This window comes from Culex pipiens, chromosome 3 (genome assembly GCF_016801865.2).
Source record: "Culex pipiens pallens isolate TS chromosome 3, TS_CPP_V2, whole genome shotgun sequence".
In the NCBI taxonomy this organism is placed as follows: Eukaryota; Metazoa; Arthropoda; class Insecta; order Diptera; family Culicidae; genus Culex; species Culex pipiens.
In genome coordinates, this window is record NC_068939.1 from 80,522,869 (window position 1) to 80,549,185 (window position 26,317).

The following is a 26,317-nucleotide window of genomic DNA, read 5'->3' on the forward strand; positions in this document are numbered from 1 at the left end:
GTGCCCGACCGACGTTCGATTCTTTAAACGTGATGGTAATCCGTATATTGGTTTCTTTATATGGTTTCCAGCAACCAACAATCTGTCAAAAAAAATATTGGTTTTGTTTCAAACCGATTAGAATTGACAATTTTCTTTTATTTATTCTTTCTGGGTAATTCTCTACCAACCCACACGCAATCGGAAAAAGTTGCCCCGACCCCTCTTCGATTTGCGTGAAACTTTGTCCTAAGGGGTAACTTTTGTCCCTGATCACGAATCCGAGGTCCGTTTTTTGATATCTCGTGACAGAGGGGTGGTACGATCCCTTCAATTTTTGAACATGCGAAAAAAGAGGTGTTTTTCAATAATTTGCAGCCTGAAACGGTGATGAGATAGAAATTTGGTGTCAAAGGGACTTTTATGTAAAATTAGACGCCCGATTTGATGGCGTACTCAGAATTTCGAAAAAACGTAGTTTTCATCGAAAAAAACACTTAAAAAGTTTTAAAAATTCTCCCATTTTCCGTTACTTGACAGTAAAAAATTTTGGAACATGTCATTTTATGGGAAATTTAATGTACTTTTCGAATCTACATTGACCCAGAAGGGTCATTTTTTCATTTAGAACAAAAAAATTCATTTTAAAATTTCGTGTTTTTTCTAACTTTGCAGGGTTGTTTTTTAGAGTGTAACAATGTTCCCGAAGGTGTAGAGCAGACAATTACAAAAATTTTGATATATAAACATAAGGGGTTTGCTTATAAACATCACGAGTTATGGCAATTTTACGAAAAAAAAGTTTTGAAAAAGTTGGTCGTCGTCGATCATGGCCGTTCATCGTCACCCGCGACAGACACGGACGAGAAACGCAAAAAGTAACTTTTTCAAAATTTTTTTTCGTAAAATCGCGATAACTCGTGATTTGTATAAGCAAATCCCTTATATTATACATCAAAAAATTTCAAATTGTCTGCCCTATAACTTTGTAGAACATTGTTACACTCTAAATAATAACCCTGCAAAGTTAGAAAAAACACGAAATTTTAAAATGAAAATTTTTGTTCTAAATGAAAAAGTGACCCTTCTGGGTCAATGTAGATTCGAAATAGGGCGTCCAATTTTCACGGATTTTGAATTTCCCGGGAAACGGGAAAAATATTTTTTGAATCCCGGGAATTCCCGGGATCCCGAGAAATTTTTGCAGCAGTCAAAAAATTTATTTTTTCATTATATTTGTTACGTTTTTCTTGCTTAAATCATACAATTAGCTCAAAACTGTTAATGGTGATAAGCTACACTTCAATCTGAACAAGGACAGCAGTCTTTAGATAGTTTAAAACTCATTAAAAAAATGTGTTCTTTGATGTGCTTTGGAATTTAATTGAACCAGAATTTTGAATATATTTCTTTTATTTTTTTAGTTATATAATATAACTACAAAAGCTTATACAATTTCAATTAAAGTGTCTAAAACAACAAGAAATAAAATTATACCAGACAATGTAACACTTTGGATAAGTTTGGAATTTTATGTTTTATATTTAAAAACATATTTTAAAAATTATCTTTAAGTCACTACCAATCAACTACCAACTGGGGATAATCGGGACTGCAGTCTGAATAGGTACAGGAGATTTTAGAGCAATAAATTTGGAAATCGGTGTACGAATTGTTTTGATCTGTTCCTGTTGTAATCGAAATCAATCAAAATAATCAGAACATTATTCAAAAACAAATTAGCTTAAACAGCTGTCTAAATTCGTTACTTTTGTCCTGGTTTGCTCCAGATGCCGGTTTATGATGAATAGCTAAATAATTTTTAAAATATTATGCTTTTTTTCATATTTAAAGTCATATACATGAATATAACAATAAGTCTTTTTTAAATAAATAAAATTTAGTAGAAAATATCTAAGGTGCAAAGCATTTTGCGGATCTGTAAACAAAAATTTGAACAATTTTCCCTGTCAAATTAATGCTGTTATATGCCGAATACTAATTTTAATGCTTTAAAATGTTTATCGATTACTAATTTCCACAACCAAATCTGAATTCCTAGACCGAAATTTGATATGTTTTCAATTTCGGGAATTCCCGGGACAAAATATGAAAAATCCCGGGATTCGGGAATTCTCGGTTTTGGAAAAATCCCGGGATTTTTGTCCGGGAAATTCCCGGGATGGACGCACTAATTCGAATAGTACATTAAATTTCCTTTAAAATAAATGTTCCAATATTTTTTACTTGGGTGGTTCGGGTTTCGCTTTGTAAGTGAAAGGTCGATGGCTTGAAACCCATCTGGCGAGGCAAAAAGGGTAAGTGGCAGTCGAGAGAAGATTCCAGCTGCTGCGAAAATTGACATTCTCAAGTCCCAAAACTCTTCCAATCTCTTGGACGATCTGTTGGTGACTGAGTCTGAGCGTTTAAGAACATTGTAGTAGTACACAGAGAAGAGCTTCAAATGCTACATTCGAAAACTGCTTAAATAATTCGACAATACAACTAACAAAATATTTCCCATATTTTAATTTACTTTGAACTCTTTTAGAATTTAGTTTCTTTTTAATATGTTTAGGGTATCCAAAAAGTATCTTTTAAATTGTAGAAAAGTATGGGCAAAAACGTAGCTACCGAGTAATTTTTTTTGCCTTTCTTACTAAAGAAAGGTATAGGTTTTACTTTATGACTGGACGTCATTTCCATCTTCGTAAATATTACGATTCAGCATGAATTTTCATCGGAAAAATCGCCAAAAAATCACACTGTATCGATTTTCGACGCTCTATCGATTCACCTTGACAGAACTCGTCTCCCTCAAACCCTCGAATTTTGAGAAAATAAATTCCGTGGAGGCCGAGAAATGTTCGTGTGTGGTAAAATTTTGAAAAAAAATTGTGTCGCGTCGTTCTCAGCTCCCATATATCCGATTTTTTTTCTTCTGAATGCAGATAAAAGCTAGTGTGCTGAACCTGGGCGAGTTGCCGCTCAAATTTTGAAATATCCATCTGTTTCAAATGAAAATATGGTAATTTTTTTTCATTTTCATATCTTTTATCAATCACAGAAATTGCATTTTTAGAGCTCTGCAACCTCCCAAATTTTCATCGGGATTCATAATTTGGTTCTGGAGTAAGAGCCGTTCGATTAACCTACCATAAGTTAAAAAAAATCACTAAAAAAAGGTAAAAGCCCACCTGGTGACCTTCGCCAACATTTTTCGTTTCTAATTTTATCCGAAATTTCTTTCTTCATTCATAGAACAGACATGAGTGAGCATCTGAAACAAATTTGACATCTATCGGCAATCCCGATCAATTTTTAAAACGATTTACTTTTTGCCTTTCTTACTAATGAAAAGTTTAGGTTTTACTTAATGGCTGGACGTCATTTCCATCTTCGTAAATATTACGATTCAGCATGAATTTTCATCGGAAAAATCGCCAAAAATCACACTGCATCGATTGCTTCGTCGCTAAGTCGACAAGTTGTCAAGTTGAGCTTCGAATACTGGCGCGAGAATGCTGGCGCATTTTTTTTTGAAAAAAACAATTGACAATGATTTGTTTTTTTTTTATAAGATCGGTGCAGATATATATCAAAATTTAAGTTCAAAATTTGGCCTAAAAATTCAAGAGATTTTTTTTTCAGAAAACTTCAAAATTTTAATAAGAATAGAAGTTTGAACAACTAAAAACAATTTGTAATACATTAGGCTGCGTCGATCATAATATTTAGCATGTTCAAAATATTCAGATTTCTTGTGAAATTCTGATGTACAATACTGCAACAAGTTTTTGCTATCGCGAAATAAAATTTTGTTATTGCATAGAATTTTTTAAACTAAAAAAAACAACTGAAGTGGTGTAAAATGCATTTTAAAACACCTTTTACAATTAAATGTTGAAACTATAACTTGTAATTTCAGTTTTTATATTTTCTTATATTTAAAAATTTACAAATCAGCTGTTGAAAGGTAGTCCATATCTCAGCTCAGGATAACAACTGCACCAGTGTATTTGTTAAAGCAACCAAATAAATGAAATGAAATTATATTTCAAAATTTAGCGCAAATTGGCGCAATTTTCGTAAAAAAATGTTGGTCTTTTTTCGTTTTGCGCGCGGCGCATCGAAAAATCTATTTTTTGTTTTCAAAAATTCTTATTCTTATCCTGTTAATGGATCTTCTACATTTTAAGATATACTATGCAAAATTGCCCGAGGAATCCTATAAAAATATTTTCAGACGTAGGCTCTTTGGTCCCGAGACCTTCAAACCCACATTTCTAGTTTTCATGCGACCATTTCAAATATAAGGCTAGATTTTTGAAACTTTAAACTATTTTTCTCTTAAAGCCTAATCAACCACCTTTCGTTTTCATCCAAGAGAGCTTAAATCGGTTGAAATGGCGCAGAAATTTACGAAAATGGCAATTTTTTGGACCACCCTAACACGGCGTAGGTCACCCTAAGGGCTAAACAAAAAAATACGGGTCTAATTATTTCCAAGGATCTCCCAGTCCAATTTTGAGCTCTATCGGAGATTTTTTTGTTTCGATGCTGTTTTCGTGGGGAATTGTTGTATAAATATTTTTGTTGTAAATCATGCTTATTTTATAAAATAAGTAGTTATGTATAAACAAACGAGGATCAAGAAGCTCTTACTAAGAAGTAATTTTTTTGAGTGATTTCATAGCCTTTCATTACTTAGATCTTTTTGTAAACTAATAATTGCAAAATATCTGTGCAGGTGTTAAATGAAATGAGGACCACGGCTTGTTTTATTAAATTATCTAATCCAAAATATGAAGAAAGAAAAGAAAAATAAGAGAGTCTGTCAATGCGAATGAAAAAAATCCCCGCACATGGACATAAAAGAAACAGATGATATTTAGAGCAAAAGAAGGACATAAAATCAGGAATTTAAGTAATAGTCAATGCATATGGAGAGCAAATTGAACTCAGTATTATCTGACAAGACTGACAGTAAAAGCGATGAAATCCATAAATGCGAGAAAATTAATGCGGATGGATAGCAAACGTCACTAAGTTGAAATTATCAGAAAAATTGAAATCTGGTAAAATCGTTTAAGTTTAAAATTTATTCAATGCAAAATAACCTTTACAAATTTCAAATTTTATCAGCGAAAGCTACGCAAACATCCCAAGTCAACCCTCAAACGACTAACGCCCACTGGTTCCGGACTGGTAAACGAGACAATTTTCCACTTTGCCAAAAACCAAAGAAAAAGCCCCAAAACTACATGCAATCAACGTGTGGTTGGTTCTTTTTGAAGGGGGCGTGAAAACACAGCAAAAGGACTATTTTCCACACTCTGAAGAACAAAATGGGAAACCATCGAGATTTCCCATCAAACGGAGGGAGACAATCCTGGGCAAAAGGCTTTTCACTTTATTCCGGGTGGTTTTCGCTTTCCCCCAGAGCGCTTTCCTGTTGTGGTTTTGCAGCAAATCTCATGTGTGATTTTGCGTCTTTTGAGCGTCGTTGCTGTTTCTCTCTCTCTCAAACGAACTGTGAATCTTTCATTTCGAGGCAAGGAAGGATGCAGCTTGGAATTTGAAAGTTCACATTCCACAAAACTCCCACGCCGGAAAATTCTCCATCTGCAGTTAAATTATTCAGAGTGGTTTTTTCTTCATTTCATGAAAAAGAATAAAAAAAACTATTCCGCACGTTTGCCCCCAAACGAATGGTTTCATTTAATTAAACTTCAATTGGAATCAGCCCGGAACGGGATTGTCCTGCGCTGCTGGGTTGGAAAAGTCACAACCACGAGGTGACAATCGAATTGGGCCATCTCGTGCGGTGTGGAGTCTGGGGAACATTTCACAGGGTGAAAAACCACCAGCAAAGTGACGCTTGAACTGTGTCGGCACAAACGATGTCAAGATTAAAACAATTCCCTTTTGTGGAACTGGGGAAGTGACTTTGTGTGCTGTCACGGTGGGAAGAATGGTTTTGGTACCGGGGTTGGAAAAGGACCATCGTTTTTTTTTGTGTCTGGGAAATTGGCATGTTATCTCGATTTCATTGTTGTGTAATGGTTTGATTGCACTGTATCGGTAGAATCTTGGTCCTCTCTTATTGGAATTTGGGATGTTCGTAATAGTTTTATTTCAAAGATTAAAATCGGCCCAAAAACTCATTGGACAAAAACAATAATTTTTCTGGAAAAAAAATCTTATTTCTAATTATTCCGCCAACTCACAAAAAATTGGAAAAAGTTGTCCCGAACTCTCTTTGATTTGCGTGAAACTTTGTCCTAGTAACTTTTGTCCCTGATCATGATTTCAAGCTCAATTTTTCAATGTCTGGTGACGGAGGGGCGGAACGACCCCTTCCATTTTTGAACATTCGAAAAAAGGCGTTTATATCAGCCTAAAATGGCGATGATTTGGAAATTTTGTGACTTTTATGAAAAATTTGACGCCTAATTTAATGGAGTGCTCAGATAAAGAAAACAACGTATTAATTATTGAAAAAAAAAAACTGAAACATTTATTTTCAAAAATTCTGCCCTTTTTCTTAACTTGATTGTGCAAATTTTATAAACAAATTATAGGAAATTTAATTTACTTATCGAATCTTCAATAGCATAGAAGGGTGTTTTTTTCACCTTAAACTATTTTTAATATTTTAAAATTTCGTGTTTTGTAACTTTGCAGCTTTATTTATTAGGGTTCTATTCCATTCCTCAGAATGATTCATTCCCCAAAATGACTCATTCCCCAGAAATATTTAGGACCTTGAAAAACATGTTATGTTTCCCATTTGACTTAAAGCTACACAGCAAAAAATTCGATGGTAAAATCGCATGCACATCACCTTCGTCAAAATAAACACTTAATTTTACACACTGCATGGATATTTTTGGCAAACACAAAAAAAAGTTGCAACCGACGGGATTCAAACCCAGCACCATCAGTAAAGACTGGCGCCTTAGCCCACTCGGCCATCAGACCGATGAAAATCTGTATGGATAAACGCATATATCAGCTTGACATTTCCGTCAAGTAGGTTTCCCATACTGATGGGCTACATATTTCAGGGTGTAAAATCACATAAAATTGCATAAAATAATGCAATTTTTATTTTACACCCAAGCTTTTTACACGCAGCTGGATTACTACTTTTTTAGCTGTGTATTTAGTATAACGCCGTTTGGCATAACTTAATTTGTCATAATGAAACATACTGGTCAATTGGCATAATGATATTAAATTTTCCACATTAATTCAATATTAGTGTGTATCACTTAAAAGACTTGTAATAACTGTTAACACTAATTGATTTTTTCCTCCTTTAAGAAGGGAAAACTGCTGAAGGAAAATTTAACTTGTCAGCAATTATCACAAGTCAAGAGCGTTTCCCCTCCTTTAAAGATAAAAAAACTGAACTTTAAAGGGAAAATTCAACTAGTGTCAGCAATTATCACAATAAAAGCGAAATTTAAACACTTCACACTTTAAAATTGATCACTTTTAAAAATAAAGCACATTACGAAATAAAAAAAAACTTTTCTAGAGAATGAGTCACTCTGGGGAATTCTTCGAAATGGAATTCCGGGGAATGGGATAGAACCTTTCTTAGAGAGTAATAGTGTTCTAGAAAATTGTAGAGCAGACAAATACGAAATATGTATATTTTTTTTTATTTTCGATAAGTTTTTGAATGTTTTTAATTTATAACCGCATCATTTCGGAAAAAAATACCGTCAAATATTTTTTTTTAATAATTCTTGGAAGTAAAATCAAATTTGGCAATCGAAAATGTCATGCCCCCTTTTTTGATAAAATTCACTGTTTTCAAGTCAAGTTCAAGTATTTTAAGGTACGTTTTCCTGTTCAGTTTTCCCTTTCAAAGATATACGTTTGTTTATGTATTTAGAAATTATAATTATAGAAAAAGAACAAAAAAATCTCAATTGTTTAACGTTTTTAACGTTGAAAATTGAATTTATAGTTTTGAAATACGGCGACATTGAAATTTTTTGAAATTTTTCCAGTACTCCAAAAATATTTTTTCTGGGATCATATTAAATAATAAAGCATTTTTAAATATCCAAAAGATGTTTTTTTCAATTTCGCCTTGAAACACAAATAACATTATAGCAAAAGTAATTTTAAGATTTTTTTAATTTTTTTTTATACGCCCTTTTATACTTATCAAAAAGTGTATAATTAATGAGTACAATTTTCTCATATTCTTATTTTAAAATAATCATATCCTTAATTTTCAATAGCTTATATTTCGTTTGTTTTATTATATTGACACCACGACTGAAATTCTTTCAAAGCAGTTTTAAGGCAAATGCCATAACTTAGATAAGTTTTGTGTGATGTAGACAATAAAAATAATGAAAGTAAGCAATAAAGAGTTCAGGAATTGATCAAAGTTTAACAGAAATTGTCATAAAAGTGGCATCCCGTTTCATCTTAACCTATTTTTTTTTTAATTTCAAAAATTGTAATAAAAAAAGGCAACAAAAAAGTTTGTGTCACCCATCCCCTCTCCTTCTCCTTCAATACTTAATACTTAATTTTAAATGAAATTGACATGCAACGAACTGATTATTTTTGTTAAAACCAGTGTCAATGAATTATCTGTTGATAACAATCATTTTGATCCAAAACGAGTGAATGATGACGTTCTGTAACACAAAAAAAAACACACACACACAATTGTCTGCACGGAGAAACATTCCCACTACTGCCCAAGTTTGTTTTTCTAAATTTTACTCCACTTGTTTTATGTTTTTCTTGTTTCATTTTTAGTATTTGCATTTGCATTTGCATTTATCTTGTTTTGTTTATGTTTGATTTTGGTAGTATTTCACGGCGTGTTTTCTGGGCAACCTTAAGGAGAAAAAATAGTCATCACTACTTTCAAAAGTGTCTTATAGGAAATTTTCTCAGCTTTCCAATGCTTCTAAGAGCGAAATGTTTCATCGAGAAATTTCTGAGATATCTCTATTTTAAGGTTTTTCTTTTAAAATCCTTAATCATTTATTGGACACTTTTAAATAATAGTCCAGGAAACTTGTCAAATGATGTGTTTCATGTGTCTTTTACTCATCAAAATGTGCAAAATGAGACAAGAAACAAATTTGTAGAAGGTTGCAAACCGCTAAACATTTTGAAAATTAAGTTTTAGCCGAATTTTGGAATATGTGAGATTTATTTAAATATTAAAATAATAAAACCGTATTGAATTTTTTTTAAGAAGAAAAAGATTATTACATAATTGTTGTGTACAAATAACACCGGTCTGCTCTGATTCAGCTTGGAATTAGCTGATACAACCGAAATTTCTACAGGTTTGAGATTGATAGGGTATTACAAGATTTTTATGAATAAATAGCATATTTCCTTAATCAAACACTAACTAGTCGCATGGATACAAAACATGTTCAGTACTCGAAATTAAACTGCAAATTACTGTAACTAGCTTTAGGAGAAATACTTTTCATTAGTATGAAATGATTTTTTTTTTTTTCGCATTAAATGATCAAGGAATTAGCAATATTTTAGAAGTATATATTTAAGACTCTCATCTTCAATCTCATCTTTAAAAAAATATATATGTCTTGATTTTTGTTCAAATAGTTTGGAAAGAAAGTTTCTGTTTGATTTTTTTTTTGTTAAAATATTATTTAATTTTTGTTCAAACAAAAAAAAAAGTTTGTGACGGTGTTTTCAGCATTCTGAATTGGAAAACTCGAGTTTTATTGCTACTTTTAAATGCATTTTCAACAGAAAACATTTAATAAAATTTTATCTTTATTCTATACTCCTGAAAATATGACTTTTGAAGCTTGCTACAGTAATATGTAGTACATTTTCGATTTGAAATCATATTTGTATTTATGTTCCTGGTTAATGTTTGCTTAAGAAAATATCAAATTTATTCATTAAAATTCAATAATACCATTAACAATCACAAACCTGCCAAAGTTTCGGTTGAACAAGCTAAATCAGAGTAGACACGTGATATTTGTACACAAAAAATATGTAATTATCAAATAATTCTTGTAAAAAATATATTTTTACACTGTTTTATGATTTTAATATCTGAATAAATCACATATATTCAAAAACTTGAACAAAACATAATTTTCAAAATGTTTAGCGGTTTGCAACCTTCTAAAAAATTGTTTCTTGTCTTACTCATCAAAATGTGCAAATATTTTGATGAGTAAATGACTCATGAAAAACATCATTTAATAAGTTTTCTGAACTGTAAGTATAAAGTTTCCAAAAATAATAAAGGAATTTAAAACCAAAAATCTTAAAATAGAGATATCTCAGAAATTTCCCGATGAAACATTTCGCTCTTAGAAGCATTGGAAAGCTGAGAAAATTTCCTATAAGACACATTTGAAAGTAGCGATGACTATTTTTTCCTGATAAGGTTGTTCTAGAAAACACGCCGTGATTTGGCATATTCTATCACCTGCTATCATTATCTTTTGCCAATCAAATTTTTTCATGTTTTTACAGTCACTTTTTCAATTGTTTGCTTGTTTTTCACATTTTTTGCTATAGAATGGCACCATTATCATTTTAGCTGTAAAAAACTGCGTAGAGGCATAGTCTGGGGCACTACCAAAATTACTGCATACTTCTTTTTAATTAAAATATAGGAAATGTTAGTAAAAAGCACAGCCAAAGTTGACCCTTAAAAAATCATTTTTAAAAACATTGGCAAAGTCACCTTAAACAAGTAAAACTTCCAACCCTTAAGTTTTCCAAAATTTTAAGAGTTCTTCTCTTCAATGCTTCTTAAAGATCAAAAATTATATTTTGGCGTTTTTTTTTTTAAATCGAGGCCCGTCTTGAGGCGGGGTTGGGTTGTGAAGGGTTAACGCTTGTTCACAATTTTGAGAACTCATTTTACTCCGTATAAATTTGAGGAAACAATACAGTTTGATCATTGGGATAATGACAAAACTTTAGAGAATGTACAATTTTGTGATACTCAAATGTTTATAACAAATATTTGTGCACCCTACTTTACTTTTAGTCCACCGCTGATTGTTAACTTTAGGATTGTGGGTCGGTATGTGCAAAAATGAATCTAAGACAACTTAGTAAAAAATCAGTTTTTTACTATTTAAACACTTTTCCTCAGTAAGAAAGCCAAACGAATTTTAAGTTACGCTCCTCAATTGAAATTTATTCCTTCCAAGCTTTAAAACCCCAGCTAAATCTTACAAATAGCCCACCCAATTCCCCCACTCCCACAAATCGCCCACCTGTCGAGTCGACTCACCTTAGGGTGCCGTTGACCGGCGTCGTTTGTTTGTCCGTAACTACTCTCTCTCTCTCTCTTTCCTTCAGGAGCACTTTTTTTTCTCGTTCCAGCTGAGTTGAGTTCTGCTGCCTCAACCCTCCTGGTACTTTTGTGGTGATTTTCCTTTATGACCGGCCACCGGCAACTTGTTTGAGCTACTATACTAGTGTGTAGTATGGCTTGTCAAAACGATTTTTCTTCTCAACGACCTCCCACTGACTCCGTGTGTGTGAGTGTGATTCTTCTTCGGAAGGGGGAAGTTATGACCGGAAGTAATCCTTTGACAAGATGTGGCAGATTACTCTCCCACAAACGACGACGAGTACGATGCTTGTGCAAACACTTGTTCACAGCCACACGTGGAAGTGGATTTTGCTCTCATTCAATTTTTCTTCTTTTATCTTTTTTTATGCCTTCCTTTGACCGCTGAACTACTTTTTTCCTCTGTTTGTTTTTCGTTTTCCTTTTTTTTATTTCTTTTCTTTTTGCGATCTGACACTTTTGTCAGTGGCACACTTCCCTCACCTTATCGTACCACTTTTATCTTTCCATTAATATTTTCTGCCTTATCAACCAACTCAAACCACTTTCAGACAGTGATATTCGTACACTTCTTCTCACTCACAAAACTCACACAAGCAAACAATTTCAATTGTCAGCACTTAAGACCTTTGCAGCTTCTTGCCGGGTTGGATCATATGCATCACTACCAACACCACAATGCGCACTTGTTCGGATATAATATCTTCTGCGTTGTGTGTCTCCGTCGTCGAGCTATTCAATTCTATGAAATTTCAACGACTGCTTCTTCTTCTCCTCTCACTGGTAGTGGTGTTTTCTCCGCACAATAAAGCACACACAATTGAATGATGAGAACAATTTTCAATTTGAACTCATCAACGGGCGCACACACTGGTAATCCCTCGGAGAACCTTTGGCCTTTGTGCGCGCACCTTCTTAGCCAGAACGGTTGACGAACTGATGACCGCGGAGAGTTCTGCTGAGATCACGTCGCTGCTGGTTTGATGTGAACGAACGGGTTCTGCGCTGGAAAGTACCGGAAAAGACACGAACGTCAGTCTCTTTAGTTGGAATACAGACAGTTATAATAATCATGCGGGATTGCTAAATCTGTGTGCTTTTCAAGTGTGCACTGTAGGAAATTGTGGCGAATCGGTTGACTGTGACGATTGGTGGCGGGTTTCTCAATGAAATAAGAAGCTGCGATCAATTGTTAGAATTGGTAAGATTTGCAAACTGTTTGAAACAATGATATATTTTATTTTTATAATTTATTTCATCTCAGTTTCCCATACAAAAACGTTCAAAGTAATCAATGATTTTATAATTCGATGCCTAGGTGCTCTCTTATGCAAACTAGATACGAAACCAAGCAAACTAGTACAAGAGAGCAACGAGGCATCGATTTGTATACCTCGATTATCGTGATTTTATGAAACAAAGTTTTGATAAAGTTGGCTCTGTCAATCATGGCCGTTCATCGTCATTCGTGACAGACACGAACTTTGGTTACAAGCAAACCCTTCATGTTTATGTATATATTAGGGAGCCTAGAAAAAATGACCCCCTGCTCCACAAGCGGAAAACGGTTTATTGGGTTATTTTAAGCTTCTGTGCAAATTTTGAGCGAAATTGGTTGAGATTATCCCATTGATACCCGAGCCTAAAGTTGAGAAAAAAAAGTTTTTCATACAATAATGACTGTTTTAAATCGCTAATCCCTTTTTCGGATCGAGTTTTACAGCTTTGATATGTTCTACAAAGTTGTAGAGCATTAAATTTTCAAAAAGAATCTCACGTTTGAGAATATTTGGATGGAGGTAGCGCACCCTGCAGACCAAACAGTAAGAAAATTGGGTTTTCCATACATTTTTTTCGATTTTTCCCATACAAACTTCACCTTCGAGTATCAATGGGTAAATGTTGACCGATTTCGCTCATATTTGGCTCAGAAAAAATCCTCCTAAAATAGCTCAAGGAACAATATCCAGCTTGTGGAGCGAGGTTTTGAGTAAAAGTCCCATATTCTGGGCACCCTAGTTTATATATATTTGTAATTGTCTGCTCTACAACTTTGTAGAATATTGTTACACTCTAAAAAATAAACCTGCAAAGTTAGAAAAAAAACACGAAATTTTTAAATGTAAAATTATATTCTAAATGAAAAATTTACCCTTCTGGATTATTGCAGATTCGAAAAAAAATTTAATTTACCGTAAAATTACACGTTCCAAAAAAAAATTACAGTTAAGTAACAAAAAATGGCAGAGTTTTCGAAAAAATCATCAAACCGGGCATCAAATTTTACATAAAAGTCTCTTTGACAAGATGTATTTTTTTGCATGTTCAAAAATTTCACGCAAATCGAAGTGGGTCGGGGCAACTTTTTCCCGATTTCGTGTGAGTTGGTAGATAACCCATATATTGTTTAATTATTTAGCTTATTCCGCTTTTTTAATTTAATAATGACAAGTTATTTATATTCAAACTTCAATTATTTTGTAAGAAAGACGTAATAATTAAATTAATTGCTATTTTGAAAACTTTCAATTCTACCACAACTGTAATGATGTATAACATATTATGTGATACTTTTAGTCTAAATTTGTTGAAACCCAGCTTGAAATTTCTATTTTACTTTTTTTACATTCTTGATTATATGTAGTTTTCATGTTTTGGACGATGTCTATTGATTTTGAATTGTTTGAAGAACACAAATCAACACGTTTTTTTTTGTTACTCATGAGCTGAAAAGAAAAAGGAACGATGAGATTGTATTTAATTAGGCTAAATATTTTGAAATAACATTGATATTAGTTAATTAAAACCAAGTTAAAACATTTCAGCAAAGTTTTACAATTTTGTTAAAAGAAGACAACAAGTTTTCTGGTATATGTGTAATTTTTCAATTTGAATTTTGATCGATCCATCTTTTAAATATACCTCTTTTTCACATTTTGTCACAAGTGGAAATGGAAAACTGCTACTTTCATATCACTTTCATGTTTTATATGAAATTTTCTTAGCTTTCATGATACTTGAAAGAGCGAAATGTTTCATCGAGTAATTGCAGTAATATTTTTTAAAGTTTTTTTTGTTTTAAATTTCTTCATAAATTATTGAAAACTTTTTAACAACAGTTCAGGAAACTTGTCAATTAATGAGTATTATGTGTGATTTAGTTATCAAAATGTGCAAAATAAGATTAGAAACAACTTCGTAGAAAATTACAATTCGCTAAACATTTTGAAAATATAGTTTCAACTGAGTTTTTGGAAATGTTAAATTTGTTTAGTAAAAATAGCGTATTGGTTACCCGGGCAGACGGTAACAACAAAATTCATGCTATTTCAAAAACAAATACTGTTAAAATAGCAGAAAGTGTTATGGAATCTTCTTGAAAAATCTATTTTTCATAAGGGTTTAAAAACAGTTTATGTTATCATAACAAAATTTGTTTTTGGTCTGATATTGGTTGAAAGCCAAAACAACTTTGGAATATTTTTTTTTTGTTATGGAACAATACTTCCAACTGTCATTGGGATGATCGGATTAGTTGTTAAAATAACAAAAAATAATAACAAAGATTTGTTCGAAGAAATCTTGTTATAAATAACATAAATTGTTATTGGCCTAGTATTTTCAAATATGGGTCATTCCATCTGAAGCGGAACAGTGTTTGAAAATTACCATCTCCGATTCTGCTCAAATTTAGCAGAGCTGTTGAGACTATCAAAACATGCAAAAATCCCGAATTTCATCCAAATCGCACCCCCCCCTCCAGTTTTGTACCCTCCCAATCTTAGAGGGTCGGTCTTAGACTCAATTTTGAAGGAAATTGGACGCAGAATTCATTTCCGTGATCAAAATTTGGATTAAAATATTTGTCCTACCTGTATTGCGCAATTGAAAACTTTAAACGGCCGTATCTCAAAACAGCCCTATTTATTTTTTAAATTTGACCTCACCATCGTATTCCCCGTCCAATTTTACATAAGAATCACTTATCGACAGAAAGGTTTCGTTCCAGAGATATCGATTTTTAAAGTTTTGAGTATTTGAAATCACCTAAATAAGCTACACTCGCCACATATGCTAGAAGCACTCAGTCATGCTGATCAATAATTACTACCTGGTGTTCTGTAAGATGAATTATTATTATAATTTTATACGATTTTGAGATAATCAATACCTTGAACAATCTATTTTTTGTTTAAGGAATATTTATTGGATAATTTTGTATGCACTGTTTTTCCTGATCTCAGTGTCATTGAACCATATTAGGTAAAATTTGAACTTTTAATATTTATTTGCAAATGCTACAACGTTTTTACAACACAATCAAAAAAATAACCTTTTTCTATTGTTTCCATATTATTCCTAATTCCTCATTTCTTCCCACTTTATCAAATTATTTCTTTTATTTGAAGCAAGAACAAATGTAAAGCTGACTTTAGTAGATAAAATAATTCTCATGGGTTCTAGAGCTTTTGCCATGTGCGGTAGCAAAATAGTGCCATTCAGCAAAAACCCCAAAATCTGCCTTACGGTTTGAAAGATTGATCATATTAACATTCCAACGCCCAAGGCTCCAAAAAAGTTGGAACGGTAACTTCAACTCTCTGGTTCTCGGGCATAACTCAACAAATCAAGATGATTTTTCTTTCCAGTGATTTGTTAGGATGTCTAGATGATTCTAGAACTTTGCAGAACTTAATTTGATCAAAGATTTGATCTAGAACTTTGCAGAACTTAATTGCGATCAAAAACATCGTTCCAACTTTTTTTTTCGCGTGTAAAAAAAATCGCCAAAAATTCCGCGGAGGCAGTCGTTTTAAAAAAGGTGGAACGATGTTTTTGATCGCTAAAACTACAGATTTGATCAAATTAAGTTCTGCAAAGTTCTAGAATCATCTAGACATTCTTACAAATCGCTGGAAACAAGAATCACCCCGATTGGTTGAGTTATGCCCGAGAACCAGCGAGTTGAAGTTACCGTTCCACCTTTTTTGGGAGGCTTGGGCGTCCGTGTAAGTTGGACATGCGTTGGGCGTTCCAGTGTTAAACTGATTTTTATATTGTGAAACAGTTTCATCTGAATGATTGATGTTTTTTTTCAATTCTGGTACACTTAATTTCAAAAACAAAACCATATACTTTTGATACATGTGGACAGCAGCTGTATCGTTTTCCAAGAATTCGAAATGAATGACAAACAAAAAAAGATTATTGTTCGGACGGTGTCGAAATCAACACCACTGAAGTTGATCTTCATCAGGTAATAAATCAGATTAATCTTTGTGATTTTCTTACATTTTTTAGTTTTATACTTTCCAGAAGTCCTCTTGCTTAATCATGATTCACGAGAGTTTTATTCATGTTAATTCATAATTTTTAACACGATAATGTTTCGTACACTTTTTCTTAAGTGTTACTTACAATTTCAATTTCCTGCTAGCTTAGCGGGAATTCCATTCTGCCCTGTATTGCGTGTCGTTCTTGCTCTGTCCTGTGAGCTAGCACATAAATTCCCCGTATACTATTTTTTAATTAAAGATTAATACAGCAGTTTCTACAATTTTTGCCTAATTTGCTAATGATTAATTGGGATGAAATCTTATTTCAATAAATAACCAGGTAGCAGTTATTGATCAGCGCGCCCGAGTGCTTAAAGCATATGCGGCGAGTGTAGCTGATTTAGGTAATCTCAAATACTCAAAACTTTAAAATTCGATATCTCTGGAACGAAACATATTTCTTCTCTGGAACGAAACATATTCCTTTCTAAATAGGGCTATTTAGAGATACGGCCATTTAATGTTTTCAATTGCACAACACAGGTAGAAAAAAAATTAATCCAAATTTTGATCACGGAAATGGATTCTACGTCCAATTTCCTTCAAAATTGAGTTCAAGACCGACCCTCTAAGATTTGTGGTTCCTGAGTTATCGTCGTTTGAAGATAGGGATTTTGCTCAAAAATCGCCAAAAAGTCGATTTTTTGGGAGGATACAAAACTGGAGGGGGAGGTCCGATTTGGATGAAATTCGGGATTTTTGCATGTTTTGATAGGCTCAACAGCTCTGCCAAATTTGAGCAGAATCGGAGATGGTAATTTTCAAATTTGCATTTTTTCTTGCACACTTCAGGTGGAATGACCCATATCCAAAAATGTTATTCTTAAGTTATTTTCGTCTGCTCGGGTATACAAAAATCATTCTTAGATGTCAAATTGAAAAGAAATCATATAAAATTTTGAAAAGGTACACCGTTTTTATGTTAAAGTCATTTGTAGGTTAAATTTGTTGCATAAGTTAACCTATAAATAGTTAATTGTTGAAATGTTCAGATAATTCTCTTAAAGTAACTGAGATGTAACCTTGCAAAATTGAAAATACCAATAATGAGGATTTAATGCTCTATCCACTCGACCGTCAAATTTCAATCAAATATCAAATTTAATCTTGGAAACCGAGCTCATCAGATTTTAATGTGAAACTTTTTTGAAATTTGTCTCAACCTTTCGAAAAAATATTTTCAGATTCTTGAAATGACGGATAACTTCCCGAGCAGACGGAAATAACTTGGGAATAACATTTTTTGATATTTGAAAATACTAGACCAATAACATTTTATGTTATTTATAACAAGATTTGTTATTCGTCGTTATGATTTTTTTGTTATTGGATTGTTATTGTAATAACAGACTGTAACATTTTTAGTTATTCTTCGAACAAATCTTTGTTATTATTTTTTGTTATTTTAACAACTAATCCGATCATCCCAATAACAGTTGGAGGTATTCTTCCATAACAAAAAATGTTATTCCAAAGTTGTTTTGGCTTTCAACCAATATCAGACCAATAACAAATGTTGTTATGATAACATAAGCTGTTATTAAACCCTTATGAAAAATTGATTTTTCAAGAAGATTCAGTAACACTTTCTGTTATTTTAACAGTATTTGTTATTGAAATGGCATGAATTTTGCCCGGGTTTCCAAATCAAATAATTTTATCCCTCGAGCCTAGATTAGGATCCATTCTCTCTGATTATTAATTTTGCACATTTTGTATGGACAGCACTCAAAATTCTTCAAGGATCTTTATGGACCTTAATGCATAATGTTTATTTATGATAAAAGGAATATAGTCTGATAAAAATTAAGCTGATAGATTAAAAATGCGAACAAAATGACTGAGATATTGTTATGACCTTTTTTAAATTGTGCTATGGTTCACACATTACATTTGTTCAAGGGGGGAAGAACCTGATTCAAAAGGATAAATTTTAGGACAATCATAAGCCAGAATTTCAACTTTTAAATGATTTTTTTTAAGGTGCATCACACCCGTACAGATGAGGAAATCTTTGAAAAATATTTACAGAAGCATTAAAAATTTATGGAAATTATTTTCGATTTTGCAAAATGTTGATTGTTTGTAAATGTTTGAAAATTGCATTATAATTGATTTGGCACAAATTTTGGATTTTGCAGTCAACTGTCTCGATAGCATCCATGTGTTTCACCGAGCACATTTTCAACAACAAAAAAAAAAAATCAATTGTAAACATGTTGACTTTTAATTTTCCACTGCTCGGAAGTAAACCGATTACGATCATGGCTTTCTACTCAACAACTGGTAAAATATTGACTTTCCGTGACGTCCTTGGAGGACCAAAATTCGATAAAATTCAACAAAACGCAAACTTTATTACTGAAGCATATTGCGGCTCTTTAGAGCAAACGCGCTTATCTAAAGATAAACTCTTCGTCGTCGCGAGGCTTCCTTTTTTGTACTTTATTACGACCTTCTGCTGCCACGCGTGCGGGGGTGGCGAGATAATTGGAAAACGTCTATATTCTTTTCTGACTTTGTCTTAGATAAGAAACTGGCGGGCTTTTATCTGATTGTATTTCGGCTCTGTTTGCGGAGGTTTTTGACACTTTGGAATTTTTCAGTTTTTGACGTTTTACAATAATTTGAGTTTTTAAACCACTGAACGTTCAGCAGTCATCCTCCTAAGTCTCGTTCAACCTTGAGTCAAAATTAGCTCTCCACAGACGGAAACTCATAATTAACTGTCTCAGTGTCAGCCTCGTTGAATTTATCATTTCTCGACCATCCACGACCACCACGCGTCCCCGTATCAGTTGCCCTCATCGCGCCGCCCAGGTCATTCATCTAAGTGCATCTTACTCATCAATTAACTAAGTTCCGCCCGAGATGACTCTGTCAAGATGAGCAAATGCGCCGCAAATTTTTGCTTTGCTCTTCGTTTTTAAAATTTAAAAAAAATCACTTTAACTTCCAACGGCAGCCATTTTGATTTTTCCCCCTTCAGACACTTACTTTCACAAAACTTGCACCACCCAGGAAGTCTGGTTTGGACCAGATTTTTCTCAAAACTAGACTTTTCACCCGCGACGATCACGAATTTGGTCACGACGATCTGGAGACCCCGGCGGACAGCTTCTGACTGACCTGGGCGGGCGCGGATCTGCTCCGCGAACGGCGGCACTTATCTGGAGAGATGAGTTCGAGATGTGGTCGCTAATTTAATCAGGACTCGTGGTGATTGTCGTGGTGGTGGTGGAGAAGACTGAGTCGCTTGGACCATCTCTGGGCCACTTGATTCACTTTACTCCACGGTGACTTACGTTTGTGACAATATGCTATGAACTTCTGAGAAGAGAGTAGAGCGATGACTTGGGAGGGAAATTTGTGAACTACATTCAAAAAGATGTTAAATTATAAAATGTGTATATATTTAGAACAACCCCAACATTTAAAAACATTAATTATCTGGGTTTTCTGGAAAATTTTCAATGTATTCTTTGGACCAGTCTATTTTTATTTCTGAGGGAGACGCATGGTCCTCTGAACTTCCATTCTCTCTGACGGTTTAAAATTTTGCTCGGAGATGAATATCTGGCTCAAACTGAAATCTCAAGCTCAAGTCAAAGGCCACACTCATACTTTTCCATGAACACACACACAAAGACGACTCAGGCCAACGTGCAGTGCTCCTCTCTTGGCCAGTGTCATTTATCCGTTTGATTTAATATGCACAATTACGGCTCGTTAAGAAAATCACTTATCCAATGATTCGTCGAGAGAGAAGCCGGCCAGCCAGCAGCTGTTTCAAGGAGCATAAGTTGAACTTTACCTTTTTTTGAAGCTAAAATTCACTTTTGATTCCAGCGAGGAAAAATTTGCTAACGAACGTGAGTTAGATGTTTTGAGGCAAAGTCGCTCGGCCGGCAATTAGCGTGTACCTTCAAAACAGAGCGAATCTTGCGTAAGACTCGCTTCTTCAATTGACGCCTTTCGTTATCACCTAGCCGTTAGAAGAGCGGTATCGGCGACGGCCCGTTGTCGACAGATTGGTGTTTACTTAATATAGAAGCTGGGGCTGACGGCACTTGGCAGAAAATCGAGTTCCATTTTCGTGCCTTTGATGAAACACGTGATGTATTTTGCAGGTTGATGACCAACAGAGTTGCGTGAGGGGGTAACGGTGATAACAATATCGACTGATAAGGTTATGCAATTGAAATTTTCATAATTTGACCAAGTAATTTAGAAGGTCTGCTTTGAAGTAGGATTAAGTAGGTTTTGTTTAACTTTGATTCTAAGATATCAAGCAATCAGCTTATGGGGTTACATGTATAACTATACAGCGTAATTAAAATACGAAAATTTTGGTTCCCTAACATTTATAGGTCATCGCTGAAATTTTCAAGTTATCCCAGTTTTAGTGAAAAAAGTTGATTTTTTGCCGATGACGACATTTTCCTGTTTTGGCGCGTGGCACGTCGAAAAACTCAGTTTTTATTTTCAAAAAATCATATCTCGGAAGCTTACGGTTCGACATCGCCAATTTTTTAAATCGTTATGTGAAATTTTCCGAGGAATCCGATAAAAATATTTTCAGACATAGGCTCTTTGGTTCAGACACGGTCAAAACGCCATTTTAAGTTTTCATACGACTTTTTCAATAGTTAAGCTAGATTTTTGAAACTTCTTGCTATTTTTCCCAAATAGCCAAACTCATCATCATTATTTTGCGTTTAAGACAGCTAAAATCGGATGAAATGACGCGGAGATATGATTTTTTTGACAAAAGTGATTTTTGCGAAATATGACGAAAATTGCCATTTTTTGAACCACCCTATCAGATGTAGGTCACCCTAATGGCCAAACAAAAAAATACGGGTCTAATTATTTTGGCCAACGAATCCCCAGAAAAATTTTGAGCCCGACCGGAGAGCTTTTTTTTTGGTTTAAGCTCTTTTCAAATGGAATTGCTGTATATAACTTTTTAAAGTTGGCAGTTTAAAAAACGGGTGCCACGATATCTTATCACTGTTTAGACCAAATCGATGAATGACGAAGGACAATTATTTTCAAAACGTTGCCTAAGAAATCATATAAAAAATCAACAATTTCATTTTATTCAACAAGATTTCAAAATGAAACTTGTAAAAAAATTCCAATGGTCGTAATTGACAACACCACTAAGTTGGGGTAATTCTCTACCAACTCACACGAAATCGGGAAAAGTTGCCCCGACCCCTCTTCGATTTGCGTGAAACTTTGTCCTAATGGGTAACTTTAGTCCCTGATGGCGAATCCGAGGTCCGTTTTTTGATATCTCGTGACGGAGGGGCGGTACGACCCCTTTCATTTTTGAACATGCGAAATAAGAGCCTGAAACGGTGATGAGATAGAAAGTTGGTGTTAAAGGGACTTTTATGTAAAATTGGACGCCCGATTTGATGGCGTACTCAAAATTCTGAAAAAAACGTATCTATGCTCAAAAAACGCAATTTGAAAAAAAAAAAACTCTGCCATTTTCCGTTACTCGACTGTAATTTTTTTTGGAACGTGTCATTTTAAGGGAAATTCAATGTACTTTGCGAATCTATATTAACCCAGAAAGGTATTTTTTTTTTCATTTAGATCAAACATTTTCATTTTAAAATTTCGTGTTTTTTGTAACTTTGCAGAGTTATTTTTTAGAGTGTTACAATGTTCTACAAAGTTGTAGAGCAGACAATTACAAAAAAAAAAAATGATAAAGGGATTTTGGCTATATGAGAGACATTGGCTATACTCCTATTGAAAATCATCCAAATTTCAAAAAATTATAATGTTTTAGAATCTGGGATGCCAGCTATCCATTGCGATTATTATAACATTTTTTTTTTCACAAAAACACTTTTTTTTCCTTTATTTTGAAAATGCAATGTTTCTCGAAAAAATACTTAAAAAACAGCACAGCAACGAAAGAAGTTGTTGTCTTCTCATTCCAAAATTGTCAAACTTACGGACCCAATCCTGCAATAACGGGATTGTAAAATTAATCAAACTTTGCTGTAAATTACTGTAAAATGTCTGTAACATAAATCTGGGTGCAAAAGCTCTGGTTGATGTGCACCGTTGAAAAATATTGTTTCTGCTATATGGGTATCAAATGATCGGGATTTTTTCATACATTTCGAAAGTTATAACACACATCTTTGAAAATACTCAAAATTTTCACAAAACTACGAATTTTCGGAAAAATACTCAAAATTTCAGTTTGTTCAATATGGGTATCAAATTATCGGGATTGTTTCATACATTTCGAAAGTTATGACACATATTTTTGAAAACACTCAAAATTTTCATAAAACTACGTATTTTCGAAAAATTACTCAAAATTTCAGTTTCTTACAGTATGGGTATCAAATGATTGAGATTTTTCCACACATTTCAGAAGTAATAACACAAATAATAACAACAATCGAAATTTTCACAAATAATAACAACATTCTAAATTTTCACAAAACTACGAATCAAAATAAAATAAAAATTTAAGTTTTTCGCAAACCAATATCCGATTTGATGATACCCATATATCAAAACTATAATTTTGAGTATTTTTTCAAAAGTACGTAGTTCTGTGAAAATTCTGATTATTTTCAAAATCATTCTATCGAAATTTATGAAAAATTCCAATCATCATCATCATCAATTCCATAAAAAAAAAACAAAATTTTAGTGTTTTTCGAAAACACGTAGTTTTGTGAAAATTTTGAGTAATACACAAACAAAGTTATTACTATCGAAATGTATTAAAAAATCCCGATTATTTGATACCCATACTATAAGAAACTGATGAGTAGGGGAAGGTGGAGCAAGACGACCATATGGGGCAGAAGGAACAATCACTCGTACGGCCGTAGTTTTTACAATTTTGATTATTTCCAGTATGAGGAATTGTTGCTAGCAATGCAATTAGCTGATTCTACTAGCACATAACCGCCAATACGACGTAAACGCCACGGGGCATAAGTGTTATTTAAAAAAAATCTTATTTTATCAAAATGATATTTTTTTCTATATCAGTAGTGTCCCTAACAATGACTTGCACCTATTATAAAGTATGATTTATCTTTTGGTTATTTCTGTTGATAGCTTTTAAAAAATCTTATTCGGGTGGGGCAAGTGTACCATATGGATTTTAAGTATGGAAAAAATACGAATTGCTGCAACAACATATTTTATTGGGAAATAAATACATAAAAATACTTATAAACTGATAAACAATTGTTGGAAAAAATTGTCCATGCAAAATATAGTGATATTATGAAAATTTACTATTTATCATCTAAGTAATTGATTTTTTTTCGTAAAAACGATCAAATTTTTAGTAAAATATTATTGTTTAATCTAAAAATATATGAATCGTTTAAATACATTCTAATCTGATGTGTCAAAGTAATGGCTGTTCAATTGTTAGCAAATTAACATGTTGTTTCATGCATTGTTCCTCTTGCCCCAACGGGTTGTTCGTCTTACCCCACTAGTTGAGTAGAACGTACGGAAAATTGAAAAATTTAAAATCAATTTTTTACATTAAAAAACAGGATTTTTAAAAACTTGTTCTATCAAAGTCTAAGTCAAGACCTGGAATAAGATGATTATGAATAAATCCGAGCGATGTTTTAACGTTTTTAATGGGTTTTAACGAGCATTTCCTTAGCTTGTCACACTTGCCCCACCTTCCCCTATTTTTTTTTCGAAAATACGTAGTTTTGTGAAAATTTTGAGTATTTAAAAAAATGTGTCATAGCTTTTGAATGTATGAAAAAATCCCAATCATTTGATTACCCAACAACTTAAATTTTTAGTATTTTTCCGAAAATACATAGTTTTGGAAAGAACTCGAGTTTTTTCAAAAATGTGTTGTAAAATTTAAAAAATGCATGAAAAAATCCCGATCATTTCCAATTTTCAAAAATGGAAGGGCTCCCATCCGTAACGAGAAATCAAAAAATGGAGTTCGGATTTGTGATCAGGGACAAAAGTTACCCCTTAGGACAAAAATTTTACGCAAATCGAAGAGGGGTCGGGTAACTACTGTGTGAGTTGGGCGAGAAAAAACTTTTTCTAAACAAAGGTGATAATATTTTAATTGTATTTGCGTAATTTGTGGCCTATGTCTCTTTCTAGGACATATTGCAAAATATATGCAAAGAATTTAAATTTTCGTTTTTTTTTCTATTAACTGTTAAAAAAAATGTCATCTTACCTAAGGCACTCCCTGATTTGGCCATTTTGATTAAATGTTAGTTTTTTTAGAAGTTCAATTAACCAATGTTGAATTTTTTGCAGTTTTGGTGTTTTTAAGTACTTTTTAGAAGCAAGGATTCATAAACAGAAAAAAAAACAAATATGAAAAGTAGGTTTATTGACCTTTGTGAATACGAATAATAAAACTTCTACCACAAATGATCAAAATAAATTAACTTGCCAAATACCATGCTTCAAAAAGAACGAGAAAATTTAATATAAATCACTGTCGTCAACACCACAATCTTCGCTTGTGTACCAACTTTGCTCAAACTTGATTGTTTTAGCAGCTGATTGCAGGTTGTCCTGAGACGAGTTTGTCTGAGGTAAATTTTCTAGATGAAGCATTATTCTGGTGGGGCCATTTTCGTCGGTTGAGATTGACATGGAAAATTTGCAATTTTCTGATGGATGAATCTAAGATAGCGCACTTCTTGGAAAGACCTGGCAAAAAAGGTGCATCTCAATTACAACTTTGCCTCGGAAGCATCACTAGCAACAGTACCATTCAGCCAGTTGCAGTGCTTTTTCTTCTGCCAGGATGCACTCGGGGAGCTTTCGGGAGGGAGGAAAAACAAGCATCCTCTCTCCCGTTGAAGCCGAGCTTTCCACTCGATGAAGCAGAATGCGATAATGCTTTACTCGTGTTTCAATTCTGGGGAAAATTGGTCCTGGACGAGACTGAAAAAGCGACACAAAACATTTACCGAAGAAAATGTGCATCGATGACAGCGGGAAAAACGATACAAAATGGGAAAATTAAGTGCAAGCGAGGAGAGGGAGGGAGAATGCCTCTCGAGTGATTGTGTCATTTTGTTTTTCGATGGCAACTTTTGTTAAGACAGAGGTCATTACAATTTAATCGGGCTTTCCGGTTACGGATTTGATAAATGAAACACAAAAATTGGTTTAACCTACTTTTGCATCATAAATCAAATATTTACAAGTAAATTTACAAGAACAAAATTTTTTGCTCAGTGACATTCAAGTGCGTCCATGTGTACTCGTACTCGGCTGCAATCCATTCATAATCTGCCGCCTCAACACATAAACGGTGCAATCTGCAATACACCAATTGAAATAAATTGCCCAATTATTGGTCTACAGCCCCAGCAGCTGCATATAATAAGTCCAAATAAGTATCATCAACATTGTGGTGGTGTGTGTGTCGCTGTTGTGATATTGAGGCATTTCAGCACAAGTTAGATGCGAGAAGTTTGTTAGTTTGTTCAAACGATCTGACATTAAAGTTAGTAGTCTTGATTTAATAATTACAACATGTTGAACTATTTTTTCATAAAATTGATAATTTAAAAGATCTTTGAATTCACCATAGAGGTTATTAACACTTGTGCAAAATTCTCATGTGTCAAAACTT

General features: G+C 33.4%; 1 protein-coding gene across 6 annotated transcripts in view; it reads right to left on the reverse strand.

Annotated features, from left to right (window-relative positions):
- The window catches only part of LOC120414214 (axotactin), a 105,981-nt gene extending 93,641 nt beyond the window's left edge, over window positions 1-12,340 (reverse strand). For all 6 annotated transcript variants that reach the window (XM_039575315.2, XM_039575313.2, XM_039575320.2 and 3 more), the window contains exon 1: window positions 11,273-12,340. The gene's annotated coding sequence lies outside the window, so the exon portion shown is untranslated. The remainder of the gene's footprint in view (window positions 1-11,272) is intronic.
- Window positions 12,341-26,317: the final 13,977 nt, after the last annotated feature.